The sequence below is a fragment of the Arachis ipaensis genome, chromosome B08 (genome assembly GCF_000816755.2).
Source record: "Arachis ipaensis cultivar K30076 chromosome B08, Araip1.1, whole genome shotgun sequence".
In the NCBI taxonomy this organism is placed as follows: Eukaryota; Viridiplantae; Streptophyta; class Magnoliopsida; order Fabales; family Fabaceae; genus Arachis; species Arachis ipaensis.
In genome coordinates, this window is record NC_029792.2 from 22,963,740 (window position 1) to 22,982,763 (window position 19,024).

The 19,024-nt window shown below is 43.6% G+C and overlaps 1 pseudogene; it reads left to right on the top strand.

Moving 5' to 3' along the window:
- Nucleotides 13,556-18,417, top strand: LOC107610753 (annotated as a pseudogene).

Genomic DNA, 19,024 nt, shown 5'->3' on the forward strand with positions numbered 1-19,024 from the left:
ACGTAAGAGAGAAGAAGGAAAAAACGTACGAGAGACACGTACAAATAAAAAAAATAAATAAAATAACCACTTTATGAAGTTAATAAAATAATCACTTTAATTTTTCTATTCTTAATCAGCAATAGAAAAATTCTAGTATTTGAAATTTAAATTAATTTTAATTACTAACATATTAGCTACAAATTAAAAATGTGTTTTAATTAAATTTAATTAAATAACATTATTTAAATTTTAAAGGCTGATGAATTAATAATTAATTTTAATAACTGATTTTAGTATTGTTACGATCTGGCCCAAACCTTCCACGGGTCGGTCCGACCCGAGCGCCACCCGACCCGGACGGTCAAGGGTGAGGTGCCCCGCAACCGATCCGGACACGCATCCCAGACAGTTCATTTACAGCTGTGGGAGAACGTCTCAGAAAAAGTGGGCTTGTCCTTGTAGGGCCCACCTCTGACACAGTATATAAAGGGAAGGTTTTACCCTTCCCCCAAGGTACGTCACACATCACTCTCCCCCCTTTTCGCCTGCACATTACTGACTAGAGCGTCGGAGTGTCTTTGCAGGTGACACCCCTTTCTCTACAAGAAGTGCTCGGGACCCCGTCTACACCGGACCGGCAGTTCACGACGAGGCGAGACCCCTCATCACCAACCAGTATACCAACCCGATCCGTCCGGTACCCGACCTACCGAACATTGGCGCCGTCTGTGGGGACTCGTCCATGGACTTCGTACTGGTCCAAGGTGAGACAGCCCGCGAGGCCGAGCCCGTAGGGGACCCCACCGCGACTGCTCCCCGGCAGCGCACAGGATCCCCTCCGAGACACAACACAACCTCACCAGAGACGCCCCTTCGGGGGAACTGGCGACAACCACGCCAGAATAATGCAAGAGCTACGCCACAGAATGCAAGACTTGGAACGTCGGCTGGCGAAAAGAGAACACGATGAGCACACTCAAGGAGCCACTCCAGACGCACGCCCAGCCCCTAAGCTGAGTCCAAGAGCGCTGGGGAAAGGGGACGCGCGAGAAGAAGCCATGACCTCATCATTTATGCCAGGCATGAGAGGCGGCATACTACAGATCACGGAACCGAAGACGCCCGTGGGGAGAACGACGAAAACACGAGGACCCGTGATAATGGGGGCGACTCCATTTCATCGTTCCATACTCGAAGTCTGGCTGCCAAAACATTTTGACAAGCCCACGGACATGAGATATGACGGAACGCAAGACCCTCTGGAGCACCTCACGACCTTCAAGGCCAGGATGAACCTGGAGGGAGTGGGGGACGAGGTAAGATGCCGCGCTTTCTCGGTCACCCTAGCAGGACCTGCAATATGGTGGTTCAATAACCTCCCGCAGGGCTCGGTGACCGGCTTCGCGGACATCAGCCATGCCTTCTTAGCCCAATTCACGACCAGAATTGCAAAGGCGAAGCACCCAATCAACCTGCTTAGGGTGACCCAACGACCCGATGAGTCGACCAGAAAATACCTAGACAGATTCAACGACGAGTGCCTGGAAATCGACGGGCTGACAGACTCAGTGGCAAGCCTGTGTTTGACGAACGGACTCCCGAACGAGGACTTCAGAAAGCACCTCACTACGAGGCCAGTATGGACAATGCAGGAGATCCAATGTGTGGCTAAGGAGTACATTAATGAAGAAGAAGTCAGCCGGGTCGTGGCTGCCAATAAACGGCAACCCCCCTACACCCAAACCCGGCACCACGAGGGCGGAGAAAGGCGAAAGGAACACGCCAGGGACGGCGGTCCGAGCAAAACACCAAGGCCGTTTCCCCGAGTCAAGAAGTTCACCAACTACACCCCCTGGCGGCACCAATCGTGGAAGTTTACCAACAGATAGCCAAGAAAGGAATACTGTCGAAACCCCGACCTCTGAAGGACCGAACAGGAGGAAACAAGAGCCTTTATTGCGAATATCACAAGGGGTACGGACACAAGACCCAGGACTGCTTCGACCTGAAGGATGCGCTAGAGCAAGCAATCAGGGATGGGAAGCTCACCGAATTCTCCCACCTCATTAGAGAGCCAAGGAGACGGAATCGCGACCACGAAGGCGAAGACAGGCCCCGGGCGATAAGGCGACGCCAAGAACCGGAGGGAGACGACCACGGCTTCACGGTGGTGAACGTGGTAACTGCCAGGAATTCGGCCCCGAGGTCGAAAGCGGCACAGAAGAAAGACGCCAAGGTCCTGGCCGTCTCCTCCTCATCTGCGAGAAATTCCCGGAGGCTCCCATCCACCTCCTTTGGTCCCGAAGACCAGTGGTTTGACGAGATACTGGAAAGTCCCCCTATGGTTATTACGGCCAGAGTCGGAACCGGCCTCGTCAAGCGAATCCTCGTGGATACGGGGGCGGACTCGAACATCATGTCCCGCAACGTATTTGACGCCCTAGGGCTGCGTGACACCGACCTAGCGACCCACCAGCACGGTGTGGTAGGGTTAGGTGACCACTTCATCAAGCTGGACGGGATCATCTCCCTCCCGACCTCAGTGGGACAAGGACAGGGGCAGAGGACAGTAATGGCAGAATTTGTGGTCTTGCGAGATTTCCCAGCTTACAACATCATTCTGGGGAGAAAAACCATTAACGACCTTGGCGCGGCGATCAGCACGAAACTGCTTGTAATGAAGTTTGTTACTGATGACGGATCTATCGGATCCATCAAAGGAGACCTGAAAACGGCAGTCGCCTGCGACCACGCCAGCCTCTCCTTGAGGAAAAAGTCTAAAGAAGCATCAGGGGTTTTTCTAGCCGACCTGGACGCCATAATAGATGACAAACCCAGACCTGAGCCAGAGGGGGACCTGGAAAAATTTAAGGTCGGGGACACGGAGGAGAAGTTCACGTTCATAAACAGAAATCTCCCCTATGGATTGAAGGGACCTTTGATGGAGATGATCAGAGCCAATGCCGACCTGTTCGCTTGGACACCGGCCGACATACCGGGAATAGATTCCCAACTCATGTCGCACTGTCTGGCCGTCAAGCCGGAAGCCCAACCAGTGGCCCAAAGGAGGAGGAAGATGTCGCAGGAAAGGGTGGAGGAGGTGGCCAGGCAGACGGCCAGCCTCCTCGAAGCGGGGTTCATCCGAGAGCTGGACTACTCGACTTGGCTATCGAACGTGGTCTTGGTGAAAAAGCACAATGGGAGGTGGAGAATGTGTGTGGACTACTCCGACCTCAACAAGGCATGCCCCAAGGACTACTATCCCCTCCCCAACATCGACGCACTCGTCGACGCGGCGGCGGGGTACCGGTATCTGAGCTTCATGGACGCTTACTCTGGGTACAATCAAATACCGATGCACCAGCCCGACGAAGACAAAACGGCGTTCATAACGCCTGGAGGGATCTATTGCTACAAGGTGATGCCGTTTGGCTTGAAAAACGATGGCGCCACGTACCAGAGGCTGATGAACAAGATATTCAGCGAGCTCATAGGCAAGACAGTAGAAGTCTACGTGGATGACATCCTTGCGAAAACCACACGACCCGACGATCTCCTAAGCGACCTGGATTTTTTTATAATGTTCCTATTGAATTTTAGTAGGAATAGGCATTATGAATGTTAATGGTAAATGAATGAAATGTACAAATATGTTTACATGAGAAATCATGGTTCATTGACTCATTGTCAATGAATAGATAAAAACAAAACTGTATGGTCATGAAAAAGAAGATATAGGTGGTTGTTTATTTTGTTATAATATGGAATATATAAAAACTAACAAACAATGTGCTTGAAAGTTATAGGTCAAATTGGGAGTTTCAAAAGATAAACTTAAAACTGACTCTTAGAATAGTGGATAAAAGCTTGGACAAAAGATTTGTTATAAAGAATATGACGGCTATTCCGCTGGTGAGTCATTTGTTCTTGATGATAATGTCAATGAGATAACTCTAGAGGTGATAATCAAACAGTGGAAGCAAGAGTTAATCAAAAGGAAAATAGCTGGTTCAAGAGTCTTAACAAGTTTTATTTGATGTTGTCATTAAATTTTCATGCAAGTAGTTGTATATCTTAGATATTTTTTGTATGAACTTTGCATCATTTTTCTTTTATTTCTTTAAGTTTGATATTTGATTTATTGAAAAAAATACTCGCAAAAAGTGACTCTGAAAATTAACACAATAAGTAATAGTTTTTAATTATATAATGATAATAAGGGTAATTCCCACATATAAAATAAATCCAGCCCAAAATTACACTAATGTTCTAAATTAAATTGACCTATATGTATATTTCGTTTATAATTCTATGTAAATCGAATTTAATAATTTAATTTATACTATTTACATGTAAATTGAATCAAGTTGATTCGATTATATTTTTATAGTATATTTAAGATAAATATATTTTTAATTCTAAAATAATTTGATGTCAATTTTTTAATAATTAATCATTAGTCAATTTTTTATACAATTTTATCCCTCCCAACCTAAATTTATCCCCAATCCAAATCCTAGTTCTAAATAAAATAATTGTTAAAAAAGTAATTGTATCAACGAAATTAAAATTTATTTTAAATCATCAGTGACAAAATTAAATTAAATTAGACGTTTGTACTCTTTTTAAAAACTGAAATGGGCAAAAAATCTACGTTACCCATATTTATACAATAAGTTAATCCCGGGTTGTATCAAAGACGTACAGTGATTAGCAGGAAGGCTGACGGCGTTATCCCGTTTTCTCGGCGCATCGGCAGCAAAAGGCCTGCCCTTTTTCAATCTGATGAAAAAGAGGATAGCGTTCGAATAGACTCCTGCATGTGAGAAAGCGTTCGACCACTTCAAAGAGATCCTAACATCACCTCCGGTGCTCGGGAAGCCAATGGCCGGAGAACCACTCTACCTCTACCTGGCCGTAACAGAGGAAGCGCTTGCAGCAGTGCTGATACGAGAGGAAGGGAAAGCTCAGCAACCAATCTACTTTGTAAGCAGGGCGTTACAAGGAGCAGAGCTGAGGTATAGCAAATTGGAGAAACTGGCGCTGGCACTCCTAACCTCCTCCCGAAGGCTGAGGCAGTACTTCCAGAGCCACCGTGTTGTCGTGAGAACGGACCAAGCAATTCGACAAGTACTCCAAAAGCCTGATTTGGCAGGAAGGATGATGACATGGGCCATCGAGCTCTCCCAATATGATTTGCAGTACGAGCCCCGGCATGCAATCAAGGCGCAGGCAATGGCAGATTTCCTAGTGGAGGTAACAGGCGATCTCCCCGAGGAAACGGGCACACGGTGGAGGCTTCATGTAGATGGGGCCTCCAACCAGACGTCCGGGGGCGCTGGGGTCATCTTAGAGAGCCCAGCCGGGGTCGTGTACGAGCAATCGACCAAGTTCGAGTTTCCCGTATCGAACAACCAAGCGGAATATGAAGCCCTCTTGGGAGGACTGACCCTAGCTAGGGAAGTCGGGGCGACAAGGCTGGAAGTGTGCAGCGACTCACAGGTCGTCACCTCGCAAGTGAACGGAAGCTATCAAGCAAGAGACCTGTTGCTGCAAAGGTATTTGGAAAAGGTTAGAGAGTTGACTAGGCAATTCCAGGAAATCACGGTCCAACATGTTCCAAGGGAAAAGAACACACGGGCGGACCTCCTATCTAAACTAGCAAGCACAAAGCCGGGAGCGGACAACCGGTCTCTTATCCAGGGCATGGTAAAGGAGCCAACGGTCGCCCTGCATTTGGCGGAAGCAAGCCCCTCCTGGTTGGACCCTATCATAAACTTCCTGAAACATGGCACACTACCTGATGATGAGAAAGCAACCAAAATGTTGAGAAGGGAGGCGGCCAAATATGCAATCATACAAGGACAACTATTCAGAAAGGGACTCAGCCAACCCCTACTGAAGTGCTTGCACCCCGACCAGACGGACTACGTACTTAGAGAAGTCCACGAGGGATGCTGCGGCCACCACATCGGGGGCAAAGCCCTAGCAAGGAAGCTCATCCGAGCTGGGTATTACTGGCCATCAATGATGAAAGACTCCAGGGAATTTGTCAGAAAATGCGTAAAGTGTCAAGAAAACGCCAACTTCCACAAAGCGCCGGCTTCCGAGCTGAGCCTACTAACGTCTACCCGACCTTTCGTTCAATGGGGAGTCGACCTCTTGGGGCCCTTTCCAGTCGGCCCAGGACAAGTTAAGTATCTCATAGTTGCCATCGACTACTACACCAAATGGATAGAGGCTGAACCGCTAGCCAGCATATCCTCATCCAATTGCAGGAAGTTCATGTGGAGGCAGGTGATAACCCGTTTTGGCATACCAGAGGTCATCATTTCGGATATTGGGACGCAATTCACTGACAAGAAATTCACAGAGTTCCTCGCCGGCCTGGGGATAAAGAAAAAGTTTTCCTCAGTTGAACATCCCCAGACGAACGGACAAGTGGAATCCGCAAACAAAGTCATCCTACTAGGCCTCAAGAAGCGCTTAGACAACAAGAAAGGCGCATGGGCCGACGAGCTCGCTTTAGTCCTCTGGTCCTACCGGACAACCGAGCAAAGCTCCACAGGGGAAACCCCCTTTCGCCTAACATACGGGGTCGACGCGGTGATACCTGTGGAGATTGGCGAACCGAGCCCACGGCTACTTCTTGCAGAAGTAGAAGAAGCAGTGGAAAAGGACCTGGTGGACGAGACCAGAGAGATGACCCACTTGTCAGAAACAGCACTGAAACAAAGAATAGCTCTACGCTGCAACACTAAAGTCCTCAGGAGGGAATTTGAGGAAAGAGACCTCGTCCTGCGACGCAACGACGTCGGTTTACCAACCCGAGGAGAAGGAAAGCTGGCGGCAAACTGGGAAGGCCCCTACAGAATCAAAGAAGTGCTCGGCAAAGGTGCCTACAAGCTGGAGAGACTCAACGGCAAAGAAATCTCGAGAACATGGAATGCAGGTAACCTAAGGAGATTCTATTCGTAGCTTGGGCACACCAGCCAAGCGGCCTGACGAGCCAATAGATGCCTACTCCATTCACGTGTTAATTGCTAGCGATTTATCTTTATCAAATACCTGCCATGTTCACAAATTTGTCTGGCTAACGACTAATTTTTACTTGTCTAAATTCTTTTATCTACTATTCTCCAATACGTATTCCACACAATCGCGCTCTGCAACGGCAATTCGGATAATGGGACGCAATTCACTGACATGAAGTTCACAGAGTTCCTCGCCGGCCTGGGGATAAAGCAAAAGTTCTCCTCAGTTGAACATCCCCAGACGAATGGACAAGTGGAATCCGCAAACAAAATCATCCTACTAGGCCTCAAGAAGCGCTTAGACAACAAGAAAAGCGCATGGGCCGACAAGCTCGCTTCGGTCCTCTGGTCCTACTGGATAACCGAGCAAAGCTCCACAGGGGAAACCCCCTTTCGCCTAACATACGGGGTCGACGCGGTGATACCTGTGGAGATTGGCGAACCGAGCCCACGGCTACTTCTTGCAGGAGTAGAAGAAGCAGTGGAAAAGGACCTGGTAGACGAGACCAGAGAGATGGCCCACTTGTCAGAAACAGCACTGAAACAAAGAATAGCTCTACGCTACAACACTAAAGTCCTCAGGAGGGAATTTGAGGAAAGAGACCTCGTCCTGCGACGCAACGACGTCGGTTTACCAACCCGAGGAGAAGGAAAGCTAGCAGTAAACTGGGAAGGCCCCTACAGAATCAAAGAAGTGCTCGGCAAAGGTGCCTACAAGCTGGAGAGAATCGACGGCAAAGAAATCCCGAGAACATGGAATGCAGGCAACCTAAGGAGATTCTATTCGTAGCTTAGGCACACCGGCCAAGCGGCCTGACGAGCCAATAGATGCCTACTCCATTCACGTGTTAATTGCTAGCAATTTATCTTTATCAAATACCTGCCATGTTCATAAATTTGTCTGGCTAACGACTAATTTTTACTTGTCTAAATTCTTTTATCTACTATTCTCCAATACGTATTCCACACAATCACGTTCTTCAATGGCAACCCGGGACTGATCACCCCGGGAGCCAGTCGGATCATAGCCATGACTAACGGCCGCGATAACACGACCAAGACAGTTCCAACCGTTACCAACATAAACGGCAAAACGGACACAAACAATAAGTCCACACCAGAAAAACGGTAACAAAACATAGGTGCTACTTAACAAACAGAATAAAGGCGATAATAAAAGGCCGACCAGGCGACCACTAAAAAGTAGCAAAGGTCTCAACAGTTATAACAAGTATCTTACAAAGCCACATAAAAACACAAAGTTACAAGAGCTCATTTTCGAGGCATATCAACAATCTTGCCGTCCTGGATTGTTTTGAAGACTCCAATAGCCGACGTATCGAATTCTGGGACCACGATCTTCACCTGGGCCTTGAGAGCCTCCTCGGTCATAAAGATCGCGTTCTTTCCCTGCTCCCTGACCGCCTTGTATTTCCTCTTCAACTCTTCCGCCTCGGCTCGCGCAGCCTCAGCCGACGAGACGGCCGCGTCACGTTCCTTCTCCGCAGCGATCACCCGACCCTGCGCGGCATTGAGCTGGCTCTCTAGAGTCATCTCCCGCTCGGTTAAACGGGAGACGGTGGCGTCGGAGGCATTCATTTTTTCCTCAAAGGACGCAGCCTTCTCCTCGGCATCCTTGCACCCCCTCTCTGCCGCGGCCAATTGCTCCTGAAGCTTTTCAACCTGGACCTTGAATTCGTTGTTGGCCTGGGCGGCAGTATCGAGCTTCCTTCGCAACGCCTGCATGCCCAACAACTCGAACTCGGCCTTCCGGGCTATCACCACCCCACGGAGAAGGGTACGATACATCCACCTCGCCTGCCCCGCGAGTTCGGTTCCAAGGAAGTGATCCTCCGTACCGGGAATCAGTTGATTATCAATAAAGGCCCCAGCATCGAAGTTCCTCTCCATCACGGTGAGAGCTCCCTCCGGGCTGGAAGATGCCCTTCGTCTTTTGGGAGTGGGGACAAGCTTCATATCATCATGCTCCCGCCGAGTAGGGGGTGACTGCTCAATACCGGCCGTCTCATCGGGAGTGGGAGAAGCCTGCCTCCTGGAGGAATTCTTATCGGACGTCTCGACGTCCCGGGGGGAAGGTACAACTTGATTCTCCTTCTCCCCGAAAGGGCCTTTCGGCTTCCCGGCATCCTTCTCGTCAGCCTTCTCCTCATCGCTATCCTCCAAGAAGGTCTTGACCAAATTTTCGAGTCCGGTCACCGAAGTAGACATCTCCACTACAACAGAGAAACAAATACGTTAGTCGTGAAGTCGGGAAGAACAAATTAAAAAGCAAACAATGCAAAAGCACAAGACAGAACAGCTCACAAATATAATTCCTGGCGGACTCCCGTTCACCCATAAGGAGGTGGGGGTTCACGGGGTTCTTTCCAAAAAGGGCAAACAGCACATCGGCAATCCTCTTATTTACAGGGGACATTCCCTTGTAGGTCATCTTAATGAAAGAATTAGACCCCGCCCCGAAGCTCCAATAAGTCAGGATGAGGCGTTCCCCCTCTAACGATAAGCAAAAGGGATGGCGACCTTTAACGGGACGAACTTTGAAAAATTTGTCCTTGAACCCATGATAAGAGTCCTCGAACAGGCCAAATATCCTCCGGCCTTGGGCAGACCGGAAGGACAGGAACCCTTTTCTCACCTTCCCTTGTTTTGAGGGGTTGGTAAAGTTGAAGAAGAAGAGGAAGACATCCACTGACGCCGGCAGCTCGAGATATTCACAAACCATCTCGAAACAGAGGATAGAAGCCCAGCTATTCAGATGGAGTTGCGACGGCGACACGGATATCCGATTAAGAAGCGACATCTGAAAATCGGAAAATGGTAGGCGAACGCTAACCTGGGTGAACATGGCTTTGTAAAACCAAATCCAGTCGGCGACCCGGGGAGAACGGAAATTAATCTCATACAATCGCTCGTTGGGGGCAGGAACGAAGGTCTCGTAATTGGCCTCCTCATCTATCCCCCCGCACAGATACCCGGCTTGCCGGAACTCCGTCAACTCCTCCAGATCCATCTGGTTCGGCGAGTCCTTCACATTTGAGGTCACCCAGGCGTAGGGGTCATAGTTCGCGGCAGAAACAGAAGCCCGGGAGACGACGCGAGGCATACCTACAGTGGGGGTACCACTCCATTAGTCTATGAGGTCGGGAGTCCGGAAAGAACCCAGAAACTATGTCCATGCTATTCAACAGTTAAGCTCAAGCATGGCCAAAGCTACACCTATCACGCAAGCCACCTAAAAACCTACCCTGGAATGGTACCCCTCCCCTAACACATCTACTTAGCACTAAAAGGTCATCTAGCAACAAAAACTAAACAAGACAGCAAGAACACAAAGCAAATACAAACAACAAGCGTACAACAACAAAGCAGAAAAGAGAGAGGTCCAAGGATTACCTGAATTTGTTGCAAAAACTGAGAAGGATGAAGGGAAGATGCACGAGAATACTGCAACAACGCTCTGAAATTTTCGAAAGAAGAAGAGGGAGATAGCAGGGAGATGGAAGAAACAGGAGTGTAAAGGGGAAAAAATTTGAGGCAAACTGTTTAAAACTGCCACTCAGGAAGTGCGAAAGACTTGGGGGCAAAATAGTATTTGCGCATGGGGTTTAACCCATTATGAGCATTTAATGCTCAGCGCGAAGAACGAAGCGACGAACGGTTGCCTCAACAACCAAGAGACACGTGCGCAGGGGACATGTCCCTTCCACGGGCGGCCGACCTGACGACGATGCATGGAACATGAAATAACACGCCACTAATAGCTCCCACGACTATCACTGGCGCGTGGGGGCACTGTTACGACCTGGCCCAAACCCTCCACGGGTCGGCCCGACCCGAGCGCCACCCGACCCGGACGGTCAAGGGTGAGGCGCCCCGCAACCGACCCGGACACGCATCCCAGACAGCTCACTTACAGCTGTGGGAGAACGTCTCGAAAAAAGTGGGCCTGTCCTTGTAGGGCCCACCTCTGACACAGTATATAAGGGGAAGGTTTTACCCTTCCCCCAAGGTATGTCACACATCACTCTCCCCCCTTTTCGCCTGCACATTACTGGCTAGAGCGTCGGAGTGTCTTTGCAGGTGACACCCCCCTCTCTACAAGAAGTGCTCGGGACCCCGCCTACACCAGACCGGCAGTTCACGACAAGGCGAGACCCCTCATCACCAACCAGTATACCAACCCGATCCGTCCGGTACCCGACCTACCGAACAAGTATATATATATATATATATATATATATCACATGATTTATTAAAAATTAGTATTTTTATTCATGGGACAATATCATTTAAAATGACTCACATGTTAAATCTTTTATTATCGATGCTTTATTAAAATCAAATTCTACCGTTTATATTAGACAATTTTTTTAAAATTCAAGCAAATATTTTTTTGGTGTCCAAACATGCAAAAACAAAAAAAACAAAGCAAACATTATTCTACATCAGAGTCGATGATTTGTTAGACATCAATACAAGGCGTAGACCAAATAACATGATTAAAATTATTCTTAATTCCATATGTAGTTCTATTGATTTTTCGAGATACCTACTCAACGTGAACAAACCAAAGACGAGATAGGAGCTCCTAAATCTTGTGAATCAAATCTATTACTTCAGATAAATACACACTCGTAAGATTATGCATGAGATGCAAAATGTCAAGGCAATTCGTTTTATATATAATATCTCTCAAACTGCAATCCCAAGCTAAAACCAATCCCTCCAAACAGCAAATAATTTACATCTAATAATAGATCAGGAAGAGTGCTTTCAGAGCAGCTGAGATCCAACCTCCCTTAGAATCTCTAATAAATAATAATACACCCAAATCCCACCAAATTTGAATCCAGATACAAGCTTGCATCACAATTAACTTTAAAAACGTTGCTTGCCGGTGGTTTTCACCAGAGGCGATTTTGGAAAGACCTAAAGGTATTGTTTCGATTCCTATAAAGCTATAAGTCCTTAGCGGTAATTCTGGCCAAGACAATAATCTTGTGGGATGTCTAAGGATTGTCAACATTAAATATGTCATTGCACCTATGTTGCTATACCCGCCAAAGTCCTGCACCAAAAGACTCCTCATTGTCAACCAAGGCCTTCTGAAACCAAACTTTAAGAGCAGTACCAACCGTCGAGTCCAGAATACGAGGATCCAACATCTGCCAAATTGCCTTTGAGCACTCACAGTTTCTAAGACAATGCTCCATTGTTTCCTGCGCCTCGTTACATCTCTTACACATATCTGAAGAAGCTAAATGCCGCTTGAAGTGAAAGGTCTCAGTTGGTAGAACATCATGTAAGCCAAGCCACATAGTGAATTTGAACTTCTCCGGAATGCTAGGATTCCACAACTAGTTTCAGTTGCTATTAACATTTCAATTCAAGTTTTTCTCTAATAACTATCTATAACCCTCCTTTGTACTATACTTTTTTGTTGTTGTAGGCCACCAATTTCACTGTGACTCCAACTCAGTCGGACTAGGATATCTCAGACCACGAATGAACTGCTTAATTTCATGTGAAATAGGTGTGGTAAGACTATCAACCTCCCAAGATCCCCCTTCCACAAGTCAACCATTATGAAATCTAACTCGGAAATATGCACATAAAGAACAAGATTGCAAAGCTTACTAAAAGAAGTCCACTCATCATACCATATTGATTTGTGGACATCCCTAACATTCCAACGAAACTCTTCCTTGAGATGATCATAGGCACCAATAATGTTCTTACAGGTAGGTAGCCGATGAAGAATATCTGCTGTTTCTGATCATACCAGACTGATTTCTGAGATATTTATGCTTCAGAACCTGCACACACAACTTCTCGCTATTATTTAGACAATCTCATACCATCTTTTCCAGAAGCGCCATGTTTGCACAAGTATCCCTAACACCTAATCATCCTATCCTTTTAGGAGTTATGGCAACCTCCCACTTAACTAGGGGCAGCCCCTTTTCTAGTCATTTGGCCTTTCCACAAGAACTGTCTCATCAAGGAATCAATCTTATTACATGCATATTTTGGAAGAAGAAAAAATTGCATGTCATAAAGCGGGATAAAAGCCATAACCGATTTAAATAGACAAAGCCTCCTTGCCTTATTCAGCAAGCATCCTTTCCAACTCGAGAGCTTTTCGAAATTTTTTTTAATAACCTCTGGAGCTGTTCTCCTGGAGGCTCTAACATGGCCGATGTTAATACCCAGATATTTACCCAAGTCATTTTAGAAATTATTGAGAGAACCTCTTTCCTCCTCTCTGACACTCTACTGGAATACTAGGCCTTCGACTTATGAAGATTTACCTTCAGACCTAACGTTATGGAAAACAAGTCCAGACAATGCATAACCTCAACTTGCTGCAGCAGCTGCAATTGCAAAACGGTGGCGTTTTAACGGCTTTGCCGGCTGCGACGTTCCCTCGTAGGCCTTCGAAGGCCCTCCTTCACATGCCAAGGGAGAAGGAGAGGGTGTGCCTCTCGATTTGCCGGCAACTTGGGAGAGGGAAGGTGGTAATGTTGCTTTTGGTTGGTCTTGGATACTTGGTTTTCGTTTTTGGTTGCTTTATGATTTACAGTGGTTAGTCTTTCAAGTCTCCCTTTTGTTCTTTTATGTTGAGTAAATGGAAGTTGGTTTATGATATGACACTATAGAAAAGCTTTAGAAGTTTGAAACTTGACTAGACTAGGTATGGTTTCCAATGGGACATTATGGCCATGTTCAATAACTTCGTCGGAAGTATCTCAGGACAGAAATTCAGGGATAATGAGAGGCACAAACTTGTTTGGAGAACCAGATAGATAGAGAAACAGGCAAAATGTGTCTTGGACCAAAATTTGCTCAATTTAAACTGGGGACAATGATAGTGGCAACTTTCGGTCATGTTTCAATCTTGGTCTCTCTGTATCTTTTTCTCCTGGGACACTTTCCGAACACAACCTATGTGCAAGTTTTAGATTTCAATGGATTAACTATAGACATGATTTTCAAGTTTCAACAACACACTATGAGGATGCCAATGCAGTTGGTTTTATCTATTAGGACAATACTCAACTGTTGTTATTGTTGTTTAAAGTAAAGTCGGTAGCTGGTTTACTTGGAATTGGAGGTATTAAGGAGGAATGTCAATCTGTTTACAATTAGGAATGTATATTGATTATTGAGTTTATTTGAATGTAGTTTCAGCAGATAGTATTCCTTACTGAGTTTTGAGGAGGTCTGGGATCTACATTTCTTTGATTGGTCGCTTACTTTACCCATTTAATTTCTAATCGTTTCAACCATTCAATGCACTTTCTTTGTTGTGGTCTTGAGACGAACCAAAATCATAGGCTTCAATTCAGTTATTTTCTTATGTAGCTCACTATCATAGTTATGGCCTTCTTGGAGAGTTGGTTTGTGACAAAACAATAATGGTGTCATTTACGTCTTGTAGAGGGTCTCACACACTCACCCATTGCCAAAACAAAGTTATGCTGTTGAGTTGTATTGGTTTAAATAATATACTTCAGAATAATGTGTTCTCATTTGGGACTATCACTGATTCTTAAGCATGTATTTGTCTGCATACATTTCTTTTTTATTATATGCAGCTCAAAATCTGTATGTTTTACGGCGTGCTTTTGGTACTGTGATGAACTAGGTGAAAATATCTCTAGTGAAATTGAAGATATAAGATCTTATACCGTTACTAGGTATGAAATTGTAAAATCTGATGAAGTAGGAGATAAGTCACGAGATAGTAATTATTCTAGGGTGACCTCATTGACTACTAGAGAGCAATGCAAGTTAAAGCCACCACGAGCACTTGGGCCACCATCTTTTTCCAAGTCTAAAGGAAGAAAGGGATATTTTCCTACCTTGAGCCATCAATGTGACCATTTTGCATTCCCTCCTCCCCCTCCTGCTGATAGAAGACGACCTGGACCGCGTCATAAGCTTTTTGTTCTTTTTGTCTGGCCTTTGATTTAAACATTTAAATATGTGAAGAAAGTGCATGTTTAATTATTATCGATGTAGAATTCTGATAATCAGGTTCTTGGTCACCTTGTTTTCTGCATGTCCTGTGTGTTATATACCAGTGGAACAAGCAATAGCTAGTATGCCGAGCTCCCCATCAGTGTCTCCTGTGCTTCACAGTTTGACTTATGTGCAAGATGAAATTCCAATTCAAACTTTTATGCAAAAAAATGATGATCCAACTAAAACTCAACCAGATGGTTGCTCCGATTTTGGTGGATATCCTACTCTGCAAGAAAGGGATGATGCTTTTGATATAAAAGAGGCCATGACAGTGTATTGCGGGTTAGTTCATTTTTGTTTTATCTTTTTTTTTCATCCCTAATGTTTGAAGATTGATTTTCTTGAAATAATTCATAATACTTCAATCCCCATGTTAGTGTCCAATGCTCCCTAATAATTTTTTCCTTATTGAATGCATTTTGATTTCCTATCTTCAATTTTCATATCTGGTTAAAATATTTAGATTTGTCAAAGGAAGAAGACCAGGTCGCTAAACAGGATTTGACTTTGACGAGGCAGATCTATTTGAGTTGGATCAATACCATGACGTCATTGTTGCATCTGCCATATTTGGTATGACTGATGTGCTCTAGGCATGTTTTTGTTGTTGATTTTATGTTTCTCATAGTTCCATCTCTTCCATTTCAGGAAACTATGATCTCATACAGCAGCCGAGGAATATCAGTGAAGAAGCAAAGAAAAATATCCCTTTCTATATGTTTATTGATGAAGAAACAGAGTCCTTTATGACGAATGCCAGTATTTTAGGTGGTAGTAGGAGGGTTGGATTGTGGAGAATCATTGTTGTCCGTAATATTCCTTATACTGATGCTCGGCGAAACGGAAAGGTTTATGCCTTACATTTTGTCCCTTAATTATAATTCTTTCATTTACATTTCATATAATGTTTACCATTTTGAGCATATATAATGTCACATTGCAATCATTTTGTTTGTTTTCTCTTTTGTCGACATTCCACCATTGAGTATGTTTTGGGAAATGATTTTGCCATTAGATGCATTTTTTAAGCTAATAGACGTGCAGTTCAATTAAAATACTTATAATTTAGTGTGTGTGTGTGTATATATTATAGTTGGTCAATTATGCTTGAGTTTGGTTCTTTACCTACCTTAGTATGTTTGTATCATCCAATGAAGGGCTTTTGTTCAAGAAACTTTAATAATTGGTTTTTTTTATGAACAATTTGATTTTTAAATATGTCAATAATCTGATTTGTACTGAAGTTGAATTAAGATTGTTAGTTACATTCCCCCTGCCTAAATTTACAATTTAATGTGTGTGTACCATAATACTTATGGTTTTAATGTTGGTTCTACACTTAATGCAGGTTCCTAAGCTTCTTCTGCACAGAATCTTCCCCAATGTCAGATATTCTATATGGATTGATGGAAAACTTCAACTTGTTGTGGACCCGTACCAAGCCCTTGAAAGGTGAAGCGCTCTATCTTTCTAAATTGTATTCGAATTCTTATGCCTTTCATCATCATATTGATTTACTTGTTTGTTTATAGTTTCACTAAAAATTATGATGATTTAATGACATTTGCAAGTAGGGTTGGAAGTGGGCTGAGTTACCCGACCGGGGTTTATGGCTCGGTTTGTTTTAGACCCAGCTCGGCTTGGCTTATTTTATTAAACAAGCCAGGCTTTGGCTTTTTCTAAAACTTATTAGTAAAAATGGCCAGGCCATAATCGTTAAGCCGACTCGTCAAAATATTTTTAAAAAAATAAATGATTCTTAATTTGAACTTTCAACTATTCACTCATAATAAATCTAAAGCAAAACTTAGAAAAAAATAGTAGTCAAGACTAGCTAAGATTCTAGTTTGTTTTTGTTCAAAGAAAAAGTTTATGCTTGTGGATTGTAAGCATGGTTATGATATGTAATTAACAATTGACATATAAACGAATTGTGACTTACAAATTATGAATTATAAATTATAGAATATGTTTAACGTTAATTTAGATTTTTTAAATTTTTTGTTTTAAGTTATAATTCACAAAATAGACTTTTCAAATAGGCTCGTGGGCTTGTCAAGCTTTTAAGCAGGCCGGGCTCGATCTTGAAAAAAGCCTGGGAAAGATAACATGCTTAGGCTTGGGCTTTATATTTACAATATAGGACAGGCTCAGCTCATTTTCACCCCTACTTGCAAGTTTAACTTGGTGCACTACATGTAAAAGTTGCTTAGCTAACCGAGAAGACCGTGGAGTGCCATAGGGCACTTTTATATGATGGCTTTTGCACATTCTGCTTTATAGAGAAATGTGAATTTATTTTGTTTCACGGGTAGTTTTTCTGTTGAGTTTTAACAATTTTCATGCATGTATACAATATAATGTTTTAATCATTTGGCTTTATATCTGTAGTATATTCACTATGATTTCGTTTTGTACCATTCAGGTTCTTGTGGCGCCCAAACGCCACTTTCGCAATTTCAAGACACTATAGACGCTTTGATGTCTTTGTTGAAGCTGAGGCTAATAAAGCTGCTGGGAAATATGAAAATTCTTCCATTGATCATCAGGTTCAATTTTACAAATACCACGATGGACTAACCCATTATTCGAAGGATAAGCTTCCTATAACTAGTGGTAGGAACAATGTTGATATACCTTAGTCTACATGAGAAAATTCGACTATATGCGCACCTTTTTTTTTTTTTTTTTGTGTTTGCGTGTGATTGCTGATTCCTTGTTAACATTTGAAATATTTCTTGTGGCTGAGTTTTCTGCAGATGTTCCAGAAGGTTGTGTTATCATAAGATAACACATTCCAATTACAAATTTATTTACCTGCTTATGGTTCAATGAGGTTGATCGCTTTACTTCTAGGAACCAGATAAGCTTTTCTACTGTCAGAGACAAAATCATGGCAAAAGTTGACTGGAGTATTATTATGTTCTTGGATTGTGAAAGACGCAACTTTGTGATACAGGTCAGTATTTTCACGTTTCCATGTTTGTGTCTAGATTTTAAAACCAATATGATCCTAGTGACTTAGAGCTACAAGTTTTTGAATTCAATATTTGCTTCCCAAAATCTCAGTTTAGTAATTTGCTCAAGACAAAAAATAAAAAACAAAAACCAACTTGGATTAGTTGAGTGGTAGGTCACTCGTTTTGCTTAAGCAACTGTTGGGGGATTTAGATCCTATCTTGTACATGTAGTAACTTATTGGTCAGCAATAAATTCTTAAAGAAACTCAGATCCGTGATGAATTAGTCATTGGCCTATCGAATTGGGAGATAATGTGAGAACTATGATGCACTGACATGGATACGGGACATGACACGACACGAAATACGCCGACACATAAATTTTAAAATCTTATAAAACATGGGACACGCATATATATAAAATATAAAGTATTTTTTGATAAATTGTAATGATATTTTGATATATATATATATAACTCCATATTTAGTCCATTCCCAAGGCTCTAATGGGAACAAACTGCTCTGATTCCATAATATAACACCCTAACTTTCAGCACCTCATGATCGTACTAAAATTTCAGGCGTTACTTACCTCTAAATCTTTTTATTATATACTATCTTTATTTAATATTGAGCCTTCGCGAATACGAACTGAAACTTTAATTAAGAAAACAAGAGGAGACTTTATATATATAAGATAAAAAGTTTCAGTTCGTATTCGCGAAGGCTCGATATTAAATAAGGATAGTATAAGATAAAAAGGTTTAGATGTAAGTGACGCCTGGACTTTTAGTACGATTATGAGGTGCTAAAAGTTAGGGTGTTATATTATGGTATTAGAGCTGCATACTCTGAGTGTCTGTCATGCAGTAGGACTTGTCCTAGTGACAAGAGTTTGAGTTTTAAATGTATGATTGTCTATTGATTAATGTTGTTAGTCGACCGTTGTATCTCTCATGGTATTAAGTCTGACCAACTTAATACTAATTATTTATGTAG